The sequence below is a fragment of the Eleutherodactylus coqui genome, chromosome 1 (assembly GCF_035609145.1).
Source record: "Eleutherodactylus coqui strain aEleCoq1 chromosome 1, aEleCoq1.hap1, whole genome shotgun sequence".
NCBI lineage: Eukaryota > Metazoa > Chordata > Amphibia > Anura > Eleutherodactylidae > Eleutherodactylus > Eleutherodactylus coqui.
Window position 1 is genome coordinate 239,550,185 of NC_089837.1, and position 22,562 is coordinate 239,572,746.

A 22,562-nucleotide genomic window follows, 5' to 3' on the forward strand; every position below is an offset into this window, starting at 1 on the left:
TCAGATTATAGTTATCATTTCCCGACCTGCATTAACCCATTAAGGAACAATCACCGTAAATATATTCTCATCTGTCAGAGATAGACGAAGACCTGAAGGATCTCATTTACAAGTGGCAGTGCCTTTCCTGCATGGGGACCAGCAATTGATTGCCAGCAACACCCGGCACGTCAGAGCAGCAGGGTCTTAGCCGACCCCTGACTAGCTCTGACAGTGACTATTGTCACACTAGGGGGATGTTTTCCCCTGTAACTGGGGCTCCTGTGGATGCTTCAGTTCCATCGAAAAAGTATGACATTAAAAAAATATAAATACATTGCTAATGTCCCCCAGAGGCCTTATATGATGTCATAGAGGACATAGATGTTAAAAAAGTTACAAAAAGAATTATATGTCATGAATAGAGATGAGCGAGTATACTCGCTAAGGCACATTACTCGAGCGAGTAGTGCCTTAGCGGAGTATCTCCCCGCTCGTCTCTAAAGATTCGGGGCCCGGCGGGGGGCGGGGAGCGGCTGGGAAGAGCGGGGAGGAACAGAGGGGGGATCTCTCTCTCCCCCCGCTCCCCACTGCAACTCACCTGTCACCCGTGCCGCTCCCCGAATCTTTAAAGACGAGCGGGGAGATACTCGGCTAAGGCACTACTCACTCGAGTAATGTGCCTTAGCGAGTATACTCACTCATCTCTAGTCATGAAATAAAAAAAAAAAAATTTGGACGACCAGGAGGAAAAAAAATAGAGCCATAAAACGACCACATGTGTAAAATCACAAAAAAATAGCTTTCCCACGTATTAGAATATTCTGCCACGGAGAAATTAGCAACAAACCCTACATGTCTAACATGAATTTGAGGTGGAAATGCTGCAGATTTTCACACATCAAAATTTGTTGCAAATGTGTGTCAAAAAACAAATGGTATGCAAATAAGAAAGCTGGAAAAATACCTCTACAGCGCCATCTATTGGATGGCAGCATTCCTTCAAATTAAAGTGACTTTATAACAAGTCTTATCACTAATAGGAAATAGGAAACCAAGCCAGAAAACCATGCACAGACTGACTGTTTGGGGGTGAGTGGGTCAGAGGTTGGTATAGTCATGAATATTCTGTCCTGTGTGAAAGCACCCTAGAAAAATGTCAAAGGAGATGCTTGTTAAGCTTTAACTCCCTAAAGCCCTGGCATTTTTCAGTTTTCTCATTTAGTTTTTATTCTTTAACTTAGCCTTTCAAGATTCCTAACTTTTTTGTTTTTCCATCAACATAGTCATATGTTGCAAGTTGTGTTGTAAGTTGAAAATGTTCAATGTTACACTTTAATATACCATGAATGTTATAGTAAACCTTAAAGGGGTTGTCTCGCGAAAGCAAGTGGGGTTATACACTTCTGTATGGCCATATTAATGCACTTTGTAATGTACATCGTGCATTAAATATGAGCCATAGAGAAGTTATTCACTTACCCACTCCGTTGCTGGCGTCCCTGTCTCCATGGCTCCGTATAATTTCAGCGTCTAATCGCCCGATTAGACGCGCTTGCGCAGAAGGGTCTTCTCCCTTCTGGTCGGTCCGGGCACGAGCGGCGTTCTGGCTCCTCCCCCTTCTACGCATCATCGCGTAGCTCCGCCCCGTCACGTGTGCCGATTCCAGCCAATCAGGAGGCTGGAATCGGCAATGGACCGCACAGAGCCCATGGTGCACCATGGGAGAAGACCCGCGGGGCACCATGGGAGAAAACCACGGTGCATCATTGGGAAAGGACCGGCGGCCATCTTTAAAAGAAGAAAAGAAGATGCTGCGCGAACTGGGAAGGAGGTAAGCAATTTTTTTTTTTTTAAATTACAAACGGTATTGATTTTAACAGGGCAGAAAGCGGGGGTAGGTTGAAAAAAAATAGCATTTCGCCGTGGGACAACCCCTTTAAGGCCCCCTGTCCACGGCAGTTTATTCGCCGGCGAATCACGCCGGCTGACACTTCCCATAGTATTGCTTTGGAAAGCGCCTGCACATGTCCACGAGCGGAGAATCATTGTGATACTCCGCTCGCGACGGGCAATTCGCAGCATGCTGCGAATTGACCCGATTCTCCATGGTCAGCCTATCTATTAGATAGGGCTGACCGGCTGAGATTCAGTGGCGGCTCCCACGGCGGGGTTTTGCCACGGGATACCGCATCGCCCGTGGACAGCCGGCCTTATTGTGGGGAAATAGAAAAAAAATTCAACTCCGCCATTGTTTTTTGGGAGTTTGCTTATACGACATGCATGGTGCGGTAAAATGGATATGTTCACTTTAATCTGTGGGTCAGTATGATTATGGTAATATATATTTAATATAGTCTTTATTTTTTAGAAGTACTAAGACATAAAAGATAAAAAAAAGCTTTTTCTTTACCATGTTTTGAGACCCATAACTTTTTCAATTTTTCTGTGAATAATGCTACATGCAGGCTTATTTTTTTGCAGAGCCAACTGTTGATTTTATCGGTACCATTTTTTATATCATTTGATTACTTTTACAATATACTGCAATACTTCTCTATTGCAATATATTGCACTTTTACTAAGATGCAGGCCTGGGAGTCTTCATGAGAACTGTCAAAGCAACTTATTCATATCCCATGATCGCATTGTGGGGAAGGGGGGATGGGGCACCAGTGAGGGCTCCCTCCTGAACAGTTACTTAGACACGGTGATCAGTATTGACCATGGCATGTAAGCAGTTATGCGGCTGCAATTGGAGCCATCTCTGACAGTAGCCATTGCAGCTAGTGGTCAGCTGTATTAAACAGCTGACAGCAATTGGTTATAGAGCGAGTTTGGTGCCTAAGACTCTCCAAACCCCTCTCCCCATGCAACCTGTTGTTATGTTCATGCAGACCATGTGAACAGTGACCTACGTGAACGTCATATTTAAGGCTAAAGGGAAGAGCATGTACTCCAGACTGGACACAGAGATTACCAGACAGACCAAACAAGAAACAAAATAAAGAAAAGGGGAATTCATGCATCAGGCGGAGTTCAAACCAGACAGACATAAACCAAACATCAAACAAAGGGGAAAGTCAGACCCTAAATCACACCAAGCAACCAAAAAAACTTACCAATGTATTAATACAAAAAGGCAGGTAGAATTACCAATAAATATGAGGTAATGGTTAATATTTTGGCCAAAATACACAAGCTCACAAGCCCACATCAAGGGTCCTCATGATCTTGTAAGTCCCTACACTAACATAACTACTGAATGGGTAATCTTGCCTAAAAGTGGGGCAAGTATCCCAATAAGGATGGCCCCACACTGGAACCTAGGGAACCTGACTCACCCTAGGTGGAAATAGGGAAAGAGGCAAGGAAAACCATACAGGGTCAGAGCAAATACAAACACAGAAACTACAAACCAGACATAGTTCACACCAGGCATCCGCACACCTATGGACAGAGGGGAATTCCAACAGAACATAGTTCACACCAGGTGTCTGCACTAACAGATCATCATGCATGCACACACCGGTGTACTGATAGGAGATGTAGAGAAATGTATAATGATCAGCACCCTCTAGCAGGAGCGCCTGGTATTTATGTGCACAGACCTCAGGTGATTGGTTAGCTGGAGCAATCCACACAACAGCCAGCCAAATCAACCCACACCTGCAGCAGTCTGCTCCTCGAAGTACATACGGTAGTACTACAAGCCCCAAGAGCACAACGTGACACCCATGCCCTATAATTACATCACAGGTTGCTACAGGGTTAACTGTGTATAGCATTGCTATCTTGCTTATCTAGACTTCTACAATAGAGCTGTCATCTGTCATTAAATCTCCCACTCTCTAATGATAATGAAGTGACTACTGTGCTAAAAAGTGAGCTGCAGAAAACAGAAAATATCAGAATATTACATGTATATCAGGCTAGTGTAGAAGCTGAAACATGTCAGGATATTTTCATATGTATAGTCACAAAAAATAAAATTAAAAGTGTATGTTTAATATGTAATTTTTTGTAATTTTCTGATGATACATTTCCTTTAAAAATAAATGGACAAGGTGCTAAGTAAGACCTCACTAGTATCATCAGCCTTTTTGCTAGGAATACCCTATTTTTTCCTTAGAAAATGTTTGCATTTATATTTAATAATGACTAAAATGTATCATTTTTATTAGCACAGATAATCTACTTTTCGGTATACAACAAAGAGTGGCATTGAATGTGATTGCCTTGACTGTTGCTACTTTCATACTAGAAGATAAGGTTCATAGTTTGTCTGCTCTTCTTTCTTCCCAGAAGCAATCCAGAACTTCCTGTCTTTTTAATTACCGAGTTTTGTGGTCTGCCCTTGCTTTTCTAACATTATACTGAGCCAAATCACAGTCCAACACAGGAAGTCCTGATGTGAACAGCACAACATTTAACATCGGGAGGAATGTAAAACGGTCCCACTTGACTAGGAAGCAAAATATCCACGTCTGTTTAAAAATGCATTAAAGCTTCTATTAAAGGCATGTTTCAGCACCATGCACAGTGCTTAGCAGGCAGGATGGTTGCTCAGAAATACAATCTTTGCAAGGTCTCTGAGAACATCCCAGGCAGAGCATCTGCGTGTCCTTTACAGCATCCAGGTCTGTAAGATGTAATAAAATTAAATCTTGTGAAAAATAAAGCCCAACTTGCCTGTCCGTAGGAAGGTTCCTCCTTCGCTAATCTAATAAACTTGAGGTTTTGATGATCAGTAACTGATTTTGCAGAGGGTGAGAAGCATCTTCAAGCAGATGCCTCCTTTCTGTCAATGCCTTCTTAATCACAAGCAATTCCTTGTTTCCAATGTTATAGTTTCTTTCAAAGGGTGACATTTGGCAAGAGAGAAATCACATGGATAAATTAGCTGCTTATCATGAACTTTTTGGGACAACCGTGCTCCTACTCCTTACTTCAAAGCATCCAACAACAAATGGTAAGTCTGGATTAGGATGAACTAAGACAGCAGCAGAGGTAAACATCTTTGATTGGGAAAATGCAGTGCTTGGTCTCTGGGGTTGACTGTTGATGAGGAAGCCTCCGATATGGGATGTGGGCTGATGTTAGTACCGCTCTCTTTTCTGATTTTCCCGGTGACTTATCGATTGCTGTCTTCAAGATACCTTTCACGGGCGATTTCTCACGATAGTTAATGTGTATTTGCTACCCCCTGCTGAAATTTAAGTCCTCCACGAAATGGTGGTTTAGCTTTAGCCTGTTCCAATAATATTTGCAGGGGACTTTAATCTTATTTTAGATTCCGTGCAAGATCGTTTTAATCCAGTTACCACCTCAGGATCAGCCCGGCTACCTGCCTGCTGCAGGAAACATGGTGCCTGCGACACCTGCATGACACCACCTACTTGTGTCATTCCTTAACATATAACTCCTTTTCTGCATTGATCAATGTTGCGGTTCCCTGGGCTGTCTCCCATGGTGTGTGAGGTATCCTATCTGCCCAGAGGCATATCAGATCATTCCCTGCTCCAACTGGTCCTTGACCGTGGAGTGGAGGGTAGCCGCCCTTTGTGGAGACTTAGTCCCCTATGGCTAGTGCAGGGAGAAGTGCAGGAGTATGCCGAGCAAAAGATGGGAATATACGACGGGATTGCCTCAGAGCTAAAAGTATGGGACGCTTTTAAGGCTTTCACTAGAGGGCCCTTCACATCTGCCACAGCCATGTATAGAAGGTCCCTATGGGCCACCCGACTTGGCTTGGAACTCTGCCTTTTTACTGCGGAGGCCAGGCACATAGCGAACCCTTCCCCGGAAGCTTACTGTGAGGGGTTAATTCTAGATTTTCCCCTGTCTCAAATTAAATAAGAAAAATACATTTAATTTCTCTTCCAACTTACTCTGTATCTGTCTTCTTCTCACTATATGACCCTAAATCTTGTATTATCTGAACCTTCCCATGTTGTCCTGTTCTTCCGTACATGTTCTGAGAATTTTATCCGAGGACATATTTTGCTTTGATACAACTGTCACCGAGCGTTGATATATTGTTTATGTAGGAGATGTCTTTGAAAAGAAATATTGTTCATTATAATCTCCAGATGTCCAGCGACCTTGGACATGCGCAGTAGTTGAATCATTACGTAACAAATTATTGTCTTTAAATTCAGTACTTAGCAAATAATAAACCACTTCGCTTTTGACAATCCCATGGTGCATGTGGCTGTCCATTTGCGTCGTCTGAGTACTCATACCTAAGACTAATTCGGAAGCAGACAGCATCAGCTGAACGGTCTGATCAAAGACCCCCCTAACATTACTTGGCGCCAGAACGTGGGGCAGAAGTTAACTCCTTACCTGCAGCCGATAGCTGACGACCCTACCTGCCGACCAGCCGGACCAGAGGCCACGGGACCCCAGATCTACCAAACACCGGTGTAAGGTAAGCCCTTGACTTACCACTTCAGCTCTGGGCTCCTCTGACTTCGGTCACGTGTTGACAGGAGGTGAGTCGCTGCATGTTTATAGGACGCTTCTGCCTGTTATTTACGGTGTTCTTAGTAACCATGCTAGACGGAAGAACCCTTGTGTGTATATTGCCATGCTGTCTGCTGTGTGCTGTAGAAATTATTGCTTTTTGCCGGACTCATAATGTTAGCTGTAATTTGTAATAAGATTACTAAAAGCCGCCCAGCAAGGCAAGCCGTGGTCCTTCCTCTATCCCCGTAAGAAGTAAAGATATTGTGAATAAATATCCTGCCCGTTGCGGACGTGGCAGAAGGGACTGAAAAGTCCATAAGTATTTCTGCCAGTTGCGGACTCGCAGAAGAGAAGTATCCTGCCAATACTTGGCAGGAGGGCCCTAAAAAAAAATATCCTGCCCGTTGCGGACGTGGCAGAAGGGACTGAAAAGTCCATAAGTATCCTGCCAGTTTCGGACTCGGCAGTAGGGACAATAGTGGTAAATCGAGAGGTAAGTCCATAGTCAGAATGGGGTCCGACCAGTCTCAGACTTTCCTGACACCCATTGAAATAATAAGATTGGGGGAAGGGAAGGACATTTGTAGGCAAGCCTATAAAATATATAAACAGATAGGACTTAAAAAGAACAGACAATATAGAAAACAGCTAGAGAATGTAGTAAGTTGTTGAGAAAAGCAGGTGTTTAGAATTTTGGGAACCTTAGACCAACGAGTTTGGGAAAGATTCATAGATAGTCAAAGGTTGGATAAAAGTATGATAGACAGATGGATTGAGGCAAGTGTAGATACGGCAGTTATCAGAGAAAGGGAATCCTTTATAGTCTGTGTTCCTTTGGCACATAAAGCAAGTTCATGCAGAATCTGTTGACAATTATGTGACAAATAACCATCATTGTTTGTCTTGTATGTCCTGATGTTATGTAATCTAATCTTTGTTGTACGTCTTAGTCTCCGTCATACAAGTGTAAGAAAGTTATAGCCTACTCACATCTGTGGGGGCTTTTAAGAATACAAGAGTTAAGAATGCGGCGAATGTTGCGCTGTCAGAAGCGCTTAGCATGTTGTCTTTTCTATGTGTTTGACTGTCCCCTGCCGTCTGTTTCATAGTCTGTGCAGAGAAATATACCTCTTGTCGTTGCTAATGATTGGTGTTGTTTGGAGTCTGAATGTTCTGGCCGCTTTCTAGAATCTTGGTTGTTGTTCTATTTCATAGAGAGAGAAAATTCAAGATCATAGAAGAAAGACAGACGTTGATGAAATAAGAAACTTGTAATGAATTACGTGAATTAATTGTCTTGAAAGTGGAAAGCATGTAGGGATTTTGAGGTATGTTTTTGCTTTTTGGGTAAATGTCAGTTCTGTGATTGGTTGGACGTCTGTATCACTGCTGAATGCTGTTAGTACTGTACTGTCTCTAAGAGAATGGTCTGCAGGGGCTTGTTGTAATTCATGTCTTTGTTATTTGTACTGATATCTTACAAGCCTTATCTGCATCCATCAAATTCTCACCAGATGGATCGGTACGGGTTGAGACCTCAGGTGCCAGTTCAGAAGAGTTTTGTAAACTAACTGCTCTCTTGGTGGATTCGGCTCATGTATTTGTCTTGACAGCTACTGCACAAACCAGCTTTCCGCAGGTCCTGACAAATAGTAAGCCACCTCCAATTCTGCAAAACAAAGGTTGTTTTCCTGTGTCATTGCTTAGCCCAAGGAACTGGACATCTGACATAGGGACAAAAGGCTGCTGTCCAAAAGCCATACCTGTACTTACACCTGCTGCCAAACTCCGCACCTTTCTGGGCCTTGCTTCATACTGCCGCCCATAGATCCACTCTGTTTCCTCTCTTATGCAACTACTCTATGACTGTCTTTCAATCATTCTTTTCTCTCTCTTACCCCTGAAGCTCATTTCTCACCCTTTTACACTTTATCATTTATTCTTTTCTGTACTGAATTTTCTGGCCATATGACGACAGTATTGACACAAAAGCACAGGGGACAACCACGGCCACTTGGATACTACTCCATGAGGCTGGATCCAGTGGCTCGAGGAGCTCCCTTGTGTGTGTGCGGTGACAGCAGTACAGGCAATGGTTGACAAATCTTCGGAGTTGGTATTGAACTACCCCCTAGTGGTCCTCACCCCTCATGACATCCAGAGCATATACACGCAAGTGCAACCCAAGCACTTATTTCTGGCCCGTCAAATCCAGCTACAATGTGCTCTTGTCATTCTTTTCAATGTTGCTACTACCTTGAACCCGGCTACTCTTCTTCCAATTAAGTATCCTAGTTCAAAAGGGGGGGAGGAGAAGACATAGCTGACCTGCAATACCTAGATCACCTATTTTTATTTCTAGCAACAAGGTTCTGATCTATTTGAAATAGAATACCAGCCTGATTGTTTAGCAGTAATCAGTGCAAGGGGTTTCAGGATTGCAAATTCAGCTGGCAGAAACTGAACCACTTGAGGTAATGTTTAAAGGGTCGCAATGCCTCACGCGCTTCCTTGTGCTGGAAGGTCCTGAAAGCATATTGGGAACCGATGTGATGGGACCCTTGGGATGTTGTATCGAACTTCACCCGTCCGGTGAGGCTCGTATACACCCCGGGTCTGAAAGTCACCCGACCTTCTGTCGGATGGCAGCAGACCAAGCGACACCTCTCCCTGTCCTCACTCTTATGCACGCAGAGGAGCAAGTTTTTAGTGTCGTTCCTTCGAGCCTTTGGGCTACCAGACAGAAGGACCTCGGCAGACTGTCAGTCTCATTGGTAATGGTCTACCTAAAGGAAGGGGAAAAAGCCCCCTTGGTCCGTCAGTACCCCCTGGCACATGTCCAGGAAGATACAATTGCAGACACTGTCTCTTCTTTATGTTAACTTAAAGCCCTTAAGGAATGTGTCTTCCCAGCCAATACCCCTTTGTTCCCTGTTAAAGAGAAAGAGTTTAAAGGGCCAGCCAGACTGTCAGTATTTGTTTGCATTTATTTTCAGAGGAAAGCAGTACTGTTGGACAGTGCTGCCATAAGGGGCACAGAATAGCCCAAAACCAGTTCAACAGATGCATGAAGCTGGTATTAGACGCCTGGCCAATTCCCGAGGGCACCGCCCTCTTGTAATATGTTGATGATTTACTTTTTTTATGTACTCCTGAGCCAAATAGTTACCTTAATGCATCACTAAGCCTTTTGTGTTTCCTCCATCAGAGTAGAATGGCTGCAAAGCCAGCAAAGACAAACTTCAGTTCTGCAAATCTCACGTAGTGTTCCTGGGCCACTGCCTAGGTCCAGGTACTAAACACCTGACGCCGGAGCGCACGAAGGTGGTAAGTGACATGCAACTTCCCACCTCCCATGCCCAGTTGCATACCTTCTTGGGACTGGTTTCTTACTGTCGGCCGTGGATACGCTCTGCCTCCATGACCATGCAGCCTCTGTACGACTGTTTGGGTTCACAGCCATTTGCCCTGACCTCGCAGGCCGAGTCAGCCTTCCATCAGCTGAAAGTACAGATAACCAGTGCACCCGCACTCGGGCTGCCAGACTATGACAAACCTTTCCAGATGTACGTCACTGAGATGGCGGGACACGCCACCGCTGTACTGACACAAATGCATGGTGATAAAAAGCGACCTGTAGCATACTACAGGTCCCATCTTGACGCGGTGGCTAGAGGATCTCTATCATGCGTCCGAGCGGTTCTAGCAGTCCAGGCACTACTGGACAAAAGTTCTGACGTTGTCCTAGATCACACCATGGTGATCTACACCCCACATGACATACATGGTATCCTGACTCAGGTAAGCCGTAGACATCTGTCTCTTGCCAGACAGATAAAAATGGAACTCGCAGTGCATTCCTCCTCGAACATCTGATTCCAAAGGTGCACCACCTTGAAGCCAGCCACCTCACTTCCATAAGGTGACGTAGATTCAAATGGGGGAGTAAGTACAGGGGACCAGTTGTTTTACAACTCCCTGACTGACGAACAGGAGGCATTTGACACCGGAAACCAGCACGACTGTGTGGCCCTCATGGCCCAGGAAACGGCTGGGTTTGCGCATGTCACAGACAAGCCCCTGCAGAACCCCCAGTTTGAGCTGTTTGTGGATGGATCCAGATACCTGAATGACAAAGGAAGGTTTGTAACAGGTTTTGAAGTAGTCACACTGAATGAGATACGTGTGACAAAAACCACTGCCGCCACACGTCACCGCAGGCCTGTACAATCGCTAAGGATACCACTGCTAACATCTACACTGATTCCAGGTACGCCTTTGGTATTGCACACGACTATGGGCCTATCTGGCGCGCGCAGAGCTTCACAGCTCAAGGCAAGCCGATCAAGAATAGAAATGCTATGGTCCCAGGGTGAGGATGGACAACTCCACACTGGATATGCAGTGGTCACACAACAAGATGTCCTAAAAGCAGAATGCCTCCGCATGTCTCAGCACAAGAAGCGGAACTGAAGGCCCCTTACTGAGGCGTGTAGAGTGGCAGAAGGTAAGATGGCAAACATTTACACTGACTCCCAGTATGCATTTGGCATAGCTAATGATTACGGCCCAACATGGAAGGCCAGACAGTTTTTTACCTCAGCAGGACAGCGAATTAAGAATGGTGCAGCGGTGCAGAGTCTCTTGGAAGCCCTACTTCTACCTGACAAAGTGGAGAGCTCACACCAATTCCTACATCAGAGAAGCAAGAGGCAACGTCATCACAGACCACACAGCAAAGGCAGCGGCCCTCAAGCCGTGGAAGAAAAGGAGAATTTGACAAAAACTTTGGACATTGACTAAACTTTGGACATTGACAAAAACTTTGGACTTTGATATGCTAAAGACTTTACAGTTACAAGCCAGCAAGGAAGGAAAAGACAAATGGACTTAATATGGGAGCAGCAGAAACAGGACGGTGTATGGCGAACAGTCAACAGAACTTGCCTACCACAGTCCCTGTGCCCCATGATGGCCCAGCTGATGCCCGGAAAGACGCACCTCTCAGAGTAGCAATGATGTTGACGCTTGAACAAGGATGGGTGGCTCCTGGGTTTTCTGTAGCTGCTGCATCATTTGTCCAATCTTGCATGATATTTGCCTTAAGCAACAGGGCAGAAGTAAATGTGCCACATAACACTTGCCTAGACCACTCTACCCATTTCAGGGATTGCAAATTGACTACATTCAGCTCCCACTTGTTGGGAAGTATGAATATGTGCTTGTTGTTGTTGATTTCTTTTCAGGTTGGAGACCTACCCTGTTACTAAAGTAAATAAGCAGGTAACCGCACAGAAGCTCATGAATGAGGTAATCCGCAGGTACGGGGTACTAGAGACAATTGAGAGTGACAGAGGTACACATTTTACAGGTGAAGTGATGCGAGAGGTGATGTCAGCCCTTGGGGTGGAACAAGCGTTTCACACCCCATACCACCCACAGAGTTCGGAGACTAAAATGGTACGCTTAAGTTAAAAGGAGTGTTGTTTGGCTCTGTGCCAAGATTGGGGCTGTATCATCCACAGGCCCTACAGCAGGGCTATGACACAGTAGCCGGATATGTAAAGCACCTGTGTGACCAACTAACAATAACACAGAATCTAGTCTTTTTCTTCCATTCCAGACCCAGACAACTTAGAGGGATCACACTCTCTACAACCTGGAGACTGGGTGGTCGTAAAGAGGCGTGTCCGGAAATCCCTAGGGCCCAGATTCAAGGAGCCCTATCAAGTCCTGCTGACCACACCTACTTCAGTAAAAGTTGAAGGAACTGTTGCTTGTCTTGGGACTAATGGGACTTTTCACGCCCTGCTTTGCCCCCCCCCCCCCATGAGTAGGAAAATGAAGGACATTTTGTTTATTGATGGACTTTTGGACTCCTCAATCCATGCTTCGCCCCTATGAGAGGGTGCAAAATGACAATGCCCAGAGCCACTTTGTTAGACACCACCAAATACTGGTAGATGGACAGAACACCGCACAGGTGAAGGACTGTTGGACTTGCACACACGCACCTGGTGCCACTAGTTTTCTTTTCCTGGTTGTTCCTGTTCCGCTGAAAGAATTGCTTACATGGACAAATGAAAACTCAGAAACCTGGGATAGCTGGTGGGGTAACACATTTAGTTCTTTGAACCCTGCCAATTGGTTCTCTGGTCTGGGAGGGTGGCTCATGGGAATTTTACAAAGTATGCTTCAAGTAGTAATGATTTTGCTTGTCATATATATTGCTTTAAAGTTAATCATGTCTTGTATCACATGTTGTAGTGAAAAGGCGTTTGCTAAGCTTTAACCCAGATGGACTTTGGGACCACCACATGACTCTAGGGAATCTGGCAGGAGCCGGCACCACTCGGGTGAAGTACCTAGCATGATGGTGGACCCTATGTCCAAATGGGGGAATGCGAGGGGTTAATTCTAGATTTTCCCCTGTCTCAAATTAAATAAGAAAAATACATTTAATTTCTCTTCCAACTTACTCTTTATCTGTCTTCTTCTCACTATATGACCCTGAATCTTGTTTTATCTGAACCTTCCCATGTCGTCCTGTTCTTCCGTACATGTTCTGAGAATTTTCTCCGAGGACATATTTTGCTTTGATACAACTGTCACCGAGCGTTGATATATTGTTTATGTAGGAGACGTCTTTGAAAGAAATATTGTTCATTATAATCTCCAGATGTCCAGTGACCTTGGACATGCGCAGTAGTTGAATCATTACGTAACAAATTATTGTCTTTAAATTCAGTACTTAGCAAATAATAAACCACTTCGCTTTTGACAATCCCATGGTGCATGTGGCTGTCCATTTGCATCGTCTGAGTACTCATACCTAAGACTAATTCGGAAGCAGACAGCATCAGCTGAACAGTCTGATCAAATACCCCCCTAACATTACCTAGACCTAAACAACCCATGACAGGGTTGCCACCTGGCCAGTAACTCACTGGCCCAGCTGGTAATCAAGTCCAAAGGCCAGTGCTGATATTTATTTTTTTACTGGCCATATTAATGTCTAGTAAAAAATAAATATCACCTGAGAGCACCTGTGACCAAGAAACAACTCAGCACCATCTAGTAGGTCACTCACCCAGTCTACTTCCCATCTGGCTGCTGCTGTAGTAAACAGTGTAAATGCTGTGACTCTTGACCTCTCCTTCCGGCATCTACATCATGTATGCAATGCAGACACCGGGAGAAGTGGTCAACGGTCACAGACTCTCTTTACGGCAGCCGGATAGGATTTGTGACATACTTGATAGTGCTGGGTTGCTGTCTGGCTGCTGGTTTAGGGTGGGTAAGGTACAAGGAGGGGGTCCTATTACTATTAGCGGACACTACTGGGGGCAGTTTTACTATTGGGGTACTACCGTACTAAGGACACTATTACTACTGTGGGCACTGTTACTATTAGAGCTACTTCTGGGGACACTATTGCTACTGTAGGAACTATTATTGGGGCCACTTCTAGAGGCACTATTACTACTATGAGAACTTTTACTATTGAGGACACTATTTGGGGCACTATTACTAATAAGGGCACTATCACTATTGGGAACACTGAAGGGGACATAATTACTGGTTGCAACCACTAAAATAACGGAGGTAAAACTATATGTCATGATAAGATAGGCCCCACAATCACACCCCTTTTACCTTGGTCGGTATTTTTGTGTGATAAAGGTGGCAACCTTATATATAACAGGGGCATTTGTGCGAAATCCACCTGCTGTCATAATTTGATGTTTGAAAGGCTCATAAAAAGGTTCAACACTATGGATACTATGGATACTTGATTACAATATTATTTTAGCATTTCTGAAACCCTTTTAAAATAGCTGACAAACTGCTGAGGGCTATTCCAGATAACGGCTTCTCTTTACACTTCCCATACTGTGGAACAACTGATTGGTTAGTTCCTATATTTGCAATGCAGATACAACTTCTCACTGTAGCCTGACAGCCGAATGACATGATCAGAAAACAGCATGCTGGTATGTAAATGCACACAAATGCGTACAATGCAGTTTTCTAGGTTTCTGATTGTTTATATTTCTCAGGTATCATCTTGAGTGACGCCTGCATAATAATCCATCCAAGGGCGGGATGTCGCTAACAGAACAGGGTATAGGAATGGCCTCTTACTACTTGCAATAAAATGTAAAGACGTTCTCCAGCAGAACCTTATACATATTGTACATCAATGATTCAGGTCAGACAGCATCTAAAATTTTAGCTTTCATCCTACATGTGTCTGTAAGGGCTCCTTCAGTTGAGCATATTTCGCAATACGCTCACTCCTTCACAATTTTTTTTTGCACAGAATGAATGTATTTGGTGCAAGTGCTTACACAAATACTGTGCGGACTTACCCAAGCACCGCTTGTTCACTCCGGAAGGGGGAATCAACCTGGCCTGATTTAAATGGCTAATTAGCCTAAAAAGGCACTGGTAATTGCAGGTATGCACAGCATTTAGCACGTACCTGCACATGCAGATGTGCGTGTTTGCGCACCTCCCATAGACCTCTATGGGGCTCTTTGATACGCACCAAAGCGCAAAAAAGAAGAAGTGAGAAGGAACCCATTGAAATTAATAGGTTCTATTCTCCCTTAAAAACTAGCAAGAACACACTCATCTGAAGGAGCCCTAAAACTGGCCCTAGGCCACATTCACATAGCAGTGCTGTGGTCAATATTTTGCAGCAGTATTTGTAAGACAAAACAAGGAGTTTGTCCAAAAAAGAATAGACAAGTGAGTTAGAGCGAGAGCAGTAAAATGGAATCCCTTAGATGAATGATCCATGTCATAATGAAACCCAATTGTGCTGAACTTACCTCACTGGCTACAATGGGGTCCGTTCAGTTCCTGCACCTGTTCAGCATTTTTATCAGGCAAAAAAGTCCTGCATGCACCTTTTTATCGAGCATTGCATGCAGGATTTGAATGAAGCCTCCGCTGCAGATGTAAGCAGAGCCTTAAGGCCCATTTAGATAGGACGAGTGTCAGCCAAATGATGCCTGACACTCGTCCCCATGCATACTCACTCTCATGCACCTGCACGGGAGCTGGTATCGCTGGCTCACAGCGGGGAGGCTGCAGGAGATTTCTCTCCTCTCTATCCCCCACCCCTCTCCATTGACATAATATAGCAGCAGTTCAGTGCTAAACGGACGCAATTTACACTGAGCGATCAGCAATCCGCTCACTGTCCATAATTTATGCTGTATAAATGATGGACGATGAGCAGATCGCTGATCGCACAGTGTACATAGCAACCTTTCAGTACTGAATGGCCGCTATATTATGTTAATGGAGAGGGGAGGGGGATAGAGAGGAGAGAAATCTCCTGCAGCCTCCCCGCTGAGAGACAGCGATATTAGCTCCCGTACAGATGCACGGGAGCTAGAATGCGCAGGGACGAGTGTCAGGCATCGTTTGCCCAACTCGTACTGTCTAAATGGGCCCTTAGCTAGTTAAAGTGTATGAATGCTAAACATGCATGGGAATGTATCTAGTTAGTATGTATGTATTCCAAAGAGTAGAGAAATTCAGCTTTATTGTAGTATTACAGAGTATTGGATTGTGATACCCAGATGTGAAAGTATTGAATTATATTGTGAAAGAATTGAATTCCATTTTATGCAGAAATGTCATTTACATAATATTTGTGCCTTCTGCATAGCAGTAAATATGTGAGTAAAAGACGCATTGTAGTTACATTTTATTAAAAGGGTCTCAGACACTGAGCATGCATTTTTGTCATAATCAACCCTTGCAATGTTTTACTAAGGCCTCTTTCACACGAGCATATATCGGCTGCCGTTTTCACGGACGGCTGATATATGATACGATCTGATGCATTGGATTCCAATGCATCAGATCACATAGCCGTATTTCCGCGGCGTGAAAGGGCCCGGCCGGGCCAATGTAGTGCCGAGCGCTTTCACGCCGGCCCGCAAAGATAGTGCTGTAACTATCTTTCAGGCCGGAATACATCGTCTGCTGAATGGGCTCCATGAGAGCCCATTAAAGCGGCCAGAGAGGGGAGGTGGGAGGGAGTTTAGCAGCGTGACTGCTAAACTCCAGACCCCTCTACTCTCCTCCTCTCTGGTTGTTTGCAATGGAAGGTGGCGGGGCGGAGCTAAGCTCCACCCTACCCCGCCCTGTCTGAGTGCTGGCTGCAGACTCGTGGCGTTACCACAGCTTGGTCTCCCACAGGCCTGAAGCTTTCAGCTTCTCTCTCAGAGCCGAGCCTAGCTCTGGCTTCTGGTAGCAGCACTGCTCTGGCATTGAGCTCTGCTCTCTCAGCAGTAGCTCTGGCTTCTAACTTTATATTCCTAGCTTGCAGCAAGGAATTGAGTGTGTCTGGAGATCTTAGCTCTTCCAGACACACCCACACAGCTGTCCCTGCTGATTAGCACACCTTCAGTATACAGAAGGCCTGGTTACAGCCCACTGCAGGCCATTCTGTGCATAGCCTTGACACAGACATGCCTTGTATGTAAATTGTAACATATAGACTTACCTTCAGATCATGTATCAATAATATGTGTATACCATAGAGGAGGCATAATATGTAGACGGAAGGCTATAATGTATAGATTCTGCAGTGAGGGGCAGATAATACATCACTGCAGGGTATTGTTATGCGCATAATGCTAATAAACTAACTAATAATCTTTATTGCATAGCTTCTAGGGATAATGAGAGAGATAGAAGTGTAACAGGCAAAAGCTAATAGAATAATTGCATGAACAGCTATGGTAGGGGTTGCACTGTGTAGATATATATGGCAGATATGTGTAGAATGATGATGTAGTTTCAACATATGGTGATTAGGTTTAATCATGTAACAGAATTTATTATAGCCCAGGAGCATGAGTGTGTGAAGCTCAGAACCTAGTCACGGTGATGATTTGTGAATGCTCGGCAGCCAGTCACTGTGCTGGGCGGAGCTTGTCCATATGTGAGCGAATCAGAGGAAACGTCATGCCCTGCAGAGTGTTGCATGAATGAGTATGTTGGTCTCTTGGTTCTGGAGTGTCGTCACGGATGTGACGTGCTGCAGAGCTAGTGTTGTGTTTCTGCATAGAGAAGTGAAAAAGGCCCGCAAAACAAATCCGCATGCTTTAATTCATGGGCAAACGCCCATGCTTCCCTATGGGTGGCTTGATTTACGGATCTTCCACAAAGTTGCTATAAGTTGCTGTGGCCTGACACTACTGTGATTTGTAACAGAGTTGCTGAGTGTGAAACGATCAAGTATAGCTCTGCTATTTCTACGGCGCGGGAAATACAAAAAAAGAAAAGAGGTGTACTGTGTATGACTGCCTGCGTGAGTACGTGGTCATGCGCAAAGCAATATCACTGCCATACGTGGCTGTACGCAGGGTCATGGCCAGGTTCACAGTTATAAAATACTGTGGGGGCCCCTTGTGAGACCCCGACCTTATAGTGAGGTCTTAATTTGTTCACTTTTCCAAGGTACCCATTATTAGTGTATTTTTGTAATTTTATTACTGACTGAATTATTTGGCTCTTGTTAATAACTAGCGTGCTGCTGCCAACTGCATTCTCTGGATAAGGGCTTATTCACACGTGCATATATCGGCCAGGTTTTCACGCCCGGCCGATATACACTGCCCCACTGATGCATTTGCTTAGAATGCATTAGTGCACAGGGGCGTATTACCGCAGCAGCTGCATAGATTCCTATGGGAGCCTATGCTAGCTGCCAGAGAAGGAAGGTGGGAGGGAGCTTAGCTTTATGACTGCTAAACTCCCTTCCCCTTCTCTTCTTCTCTCTGCTCTTTGCCGGTGTTTGCAATGGAAGAGGGCAGGACAGGGGTTGAGCTAAGCTCCGCCCCCTCAGCCTTCTCCCATTGCTGGCTGTGGACAAGAGGCGAGGAGGGGTAGGAGCTTAGCAAACAGCGAGAGGGGAGGAGAGAGTTGAGACGTCGAGGGGGAGGGAAGGGGGAATGTCTCTCCAGGCCCCACATCATTGCGGCCTTGGCATATATGCACAGGGCCCTTTGCCGATCAGACATTTTTATAGCACTGGCGGGCGCATGTAAAATGCCTACGGCCGTGTAAGTAGGCCCTAAATGTGGATTATGGGAATGTTAATTATTCCTGTAAATGTTGTCCTCACATTTCTATTTTTTAAATCTTCTAGGGAACAGGTTAATAGATAAAAATGTCCAGGCTAAAAATCACAATTCTTTTAACCTTAATTAAACGTTATCGATTCACAAAATGTTGAGTTACAGTCTGCGTAAATTTTATTTGGTACTATTAAAACGGCCTGTTTTAGACCAAACAAAACAGTTCATTGATTGCAACTATATTGACAAAGGGATTGCATTATTTAATCTACACTACAGTTTAATTTCCTTGTTTAATCCACTGTGGGCCAGTTATAAGAGACTTAAAGTTAAAAAACTACATCATATAACAATTGATGGCAACAATTGGCCAAGGACATAAGGTTCGAGAATTCTGACAATCAGAAGTGGAGTGAAGACAATTTTATATTTTTTTTTTTATATAAATAGTCAAATCCTAATTTAAATTCTACAAAATCAATATTTCACAAGAAGCAGTCTTTATAGAATAAGTCCGAAAAGTGTAACAATTGACGGAACACCAGATATTTTTAAACAATGGAATCAGTTAGAAGCATCTATATATATAAAATTGAATGTATGCGTATGTGTCTGTCTGCGTGCGTGTCTGTCTGTCTGTTTGTCCTTTATGCGCTACTACACCATTCATCCGATCGCCATGAAACTTTGGGAAGTTGTTGAGTACACTCCTGGGAAAATTATAGGCATAGTACAAATATTCTATGATAAATGGCGCATGCGTCGTCGACGGTTACAACCCCCCACGTAGATCGTTGGATTTCCATCATTGCCACTAATTCTCTCACTTCCCGATGTCGTAGAAACATGAAATTTGGCACGAGCATTGATTATGTCATAAATAGGAAAAGGTAATGGGTCCCAACTCGATTATTCAATATTATGCGCAAAAGAATTAGCGTCCAAATTTTACGTACGGAATCTAATTTTCTCGCTTCCCAATGTCATAAAAACTCGAAATTTGGCATGAGCATTGATTATGTCATAAATAGGAAAAGTTAATAGGCCCCAAATCGATTATTCAATTTTAAGCGCAAAAGAATTAGCGTCCAAATTTTACGTACGGAATCTAATTCTCTTGCTTCCCAATGTAATAGAAACTTGAAATGTGGCAGGAGCATTGATTATGTCATAAATAGGAAAAGCTAATGGGTCCCAACTCGATTATTCGATTCTAGGCGCAAAAGAATTAGCGTCCAAATTTTACGTACGGAATCTAATTCTCTCGCTTCCCAATGTCATAGAAACTTGAAATTTGTCACGAGCATTGATTATGTCATAAATAGGAAAAGTTAACAGGTCCCAACTCAATTATTCAATTCTAAACGCAAAATAATTAGCGTCCAAATTTTACGTACGGAATCTAATTCTCTCACTTCCTGATGTCATCTATATATATAAAAAGGAATGTATGTCTGTCTGTCTGTCCTTTTGGCGCTACTACACCATTCATCTAATCACCATGAAACTTTGGGAAGTTGCTGAGTATACTTCTGTGAAGATTACTGGCATAGTAAAACTATCCTATGATAAATGGCATGCGTGCGAGCATCGTCGACAGTTATGCCCCCCAGACAAAGATCGTTTGATTTCCATCTCAAGCACAAAAGCAAAAGGCATAACGAGCGACGGGATGCGTGTTCAACTACAAAATGATGCATCCGCCGAACGTTTCGCAAGACAATTGCTGGATATTGAGAATGCTGAGGTAAAATGAAAGCTGTGCTGTGATTGGTTGCAATTTCTTATACTGCTGAGGTAAAATGAAAGCTGTGCTCTGATTGGTTGCTATTTCTTATACTGCTGAGGTAACATGAAAGCTGTGCTGTGATTGGTTGCTATATATTATACCGCTGAGGTAACATGAAAGCTGTGCTGTGATAGGTTGCTATATATTATACCGCTGAGGTAACATGAAAGCTGCTGTGCTGTGATTGGTTGTTATATATTATACCGCTGAGGTAACTTGAAAGCTGCGCTGCGAATGTATGTATGTATGTCTGTCTTCACAGCAACGTGCAACGGGTACGCTAGTTAGTTATAAAACAACAAATCTCAGCGCTTGAATACTTGAATCAGCACTGGCTTCTTTTTCTATCAATTAGTCCTAAAACCTCAATATACAGGAGAATACAGTACTTTAATAGAAGTTATACATACATACCTACCTTGATCATCAGCATATCACTGGATTTTAGAGTAGACCTGTCAACATCTAAGGACTGTACATGGTGTTCAGGGAGTGGGAAACCCAATAAAAGGGAACATGCACATGTTTGCACACATCTTTTTATTTCCCAGTAAATCCAGAAATATATACAAAACTTAGTAGCTTATCCACACCACGTATACTAGAGTCAAAAATAAATGGACACAACTTACTCTTCCATGAAAAGTAGAGCCCAATTTTGCCTATACAAATTTATCCTTCAAAAGGCTTTGTCGCCATCTTTTTACAGCCCTCACTGAGAGCAGCGCAAGGTAGTATACGGCAGGCTGATTGCAGTGATATGACTGTTTTATTTATCTCTGCAGTTTGGGAGAAACTTGGATTTTATAACTAGCAGTTAGATCCATAAACGTCTAGCTGCAGGCTAGTCACGCACACCCGCCCTCCAAACACTGATTGACAGCTCTCTCTCTATGCACAGTAGTAGGCAGACCGTTGTCAATCAGTAGCTGGAGGTCAAAGTGGCCAGGCTACTAATGTGTGGCTGCTACTAATAAAATCTTAGTTTCTCCTAAACCACTGCACAGATACATACAGCAGACATATCACTGTAATCAGTGTGAATATCACTACCTTATGCTGCTCTGAGAGAGGGCTGTAAAAACATGGTGACAGATTCTCTTCAAAGAGGTATTTGGGGACTTTTAGAAAAACAATTCACAGGCGTAAAACTGTTTGAATTAAGGGAAAATACATACCTACTTCAGGGGCTCCCAATCTAGCACTAGAGCTCCTGTGCCTGCCGCTTGAAACCCAGAAGAAACAGACTGGCAGTCACGTGCCATTCATTGTACTGTCAGGACAGGGTCCTGGATAGCTGGGAGTCCCTGAAAACTTCCTGTCCCTACCTACTTGCCCCCCTAGGCTAAGCCCTAGGGGGACAACTGGGTGACAGTCCCTACGCTAACTAGGGATGCGGGGTAGGAGTCAGACACACAGACAAAACCAGGATACACACAAACAAGGGCAGGTCAGGCTATCCGAGTCGGCAACATGAGAGACGAGGTACCAGGAGTCAGGCGAAAGCAAAGTCAAGGTCAGGCAATCCGGGTAGGCAACAGGGGAATAACGCAGTACAAGGGGTCAGGTCCGAAGCAAGTGGGTCAAAAGCCGTGAATACAATCCAATAACGCGGGTGTAGTCGGGAGACAAACATACACTCGCAGTGCTAGGAGGAAAGTGAGACGTTTAAATGCTGTCAGGTGCTGGGGCGGGGAGCCTGTCAGCAGCAAGACCCAGACATAAAGCAGCGAGTGCAGAGACCCAGACATCCAGCAAGGATGATCAGGATGTCATAGCAATGGGTACGGCATCTGCCGCATCCCCAGCAACCCGATTACCCAGGCGCCGCCCCCTGAGCACGGAAGCGCATGCCCAGAGCCGGCGTCCGGAACCCCGGCGGCCAGGAGAAGTCGCCAGCGTCGGGGCTCCCCTGCACCGCACCCCAGCCGCCTGGGTGATAGGACCAGCGGTGCGGGCACAGAGGCCCCGGGAGCCGCTGGTCCTGACATGTAGAAGAGACTACTCAGCCAATCACAAGCTTCAGCTGTGATTCTTCCAAGACTGCTGAAGTCTCCCCAACCCATGCCTGTTGACTGGGTTTTAAAGCACAGTCAGGAGGATGGAGCTATGACATTTTGCATGAAATGGCACCACCAAATTGGTAGATTGACTAACCCTGTTATTACATAACAAAGAGCTCTGTAAGGCTGCCCACGGATCACGCTCTTTGAAGC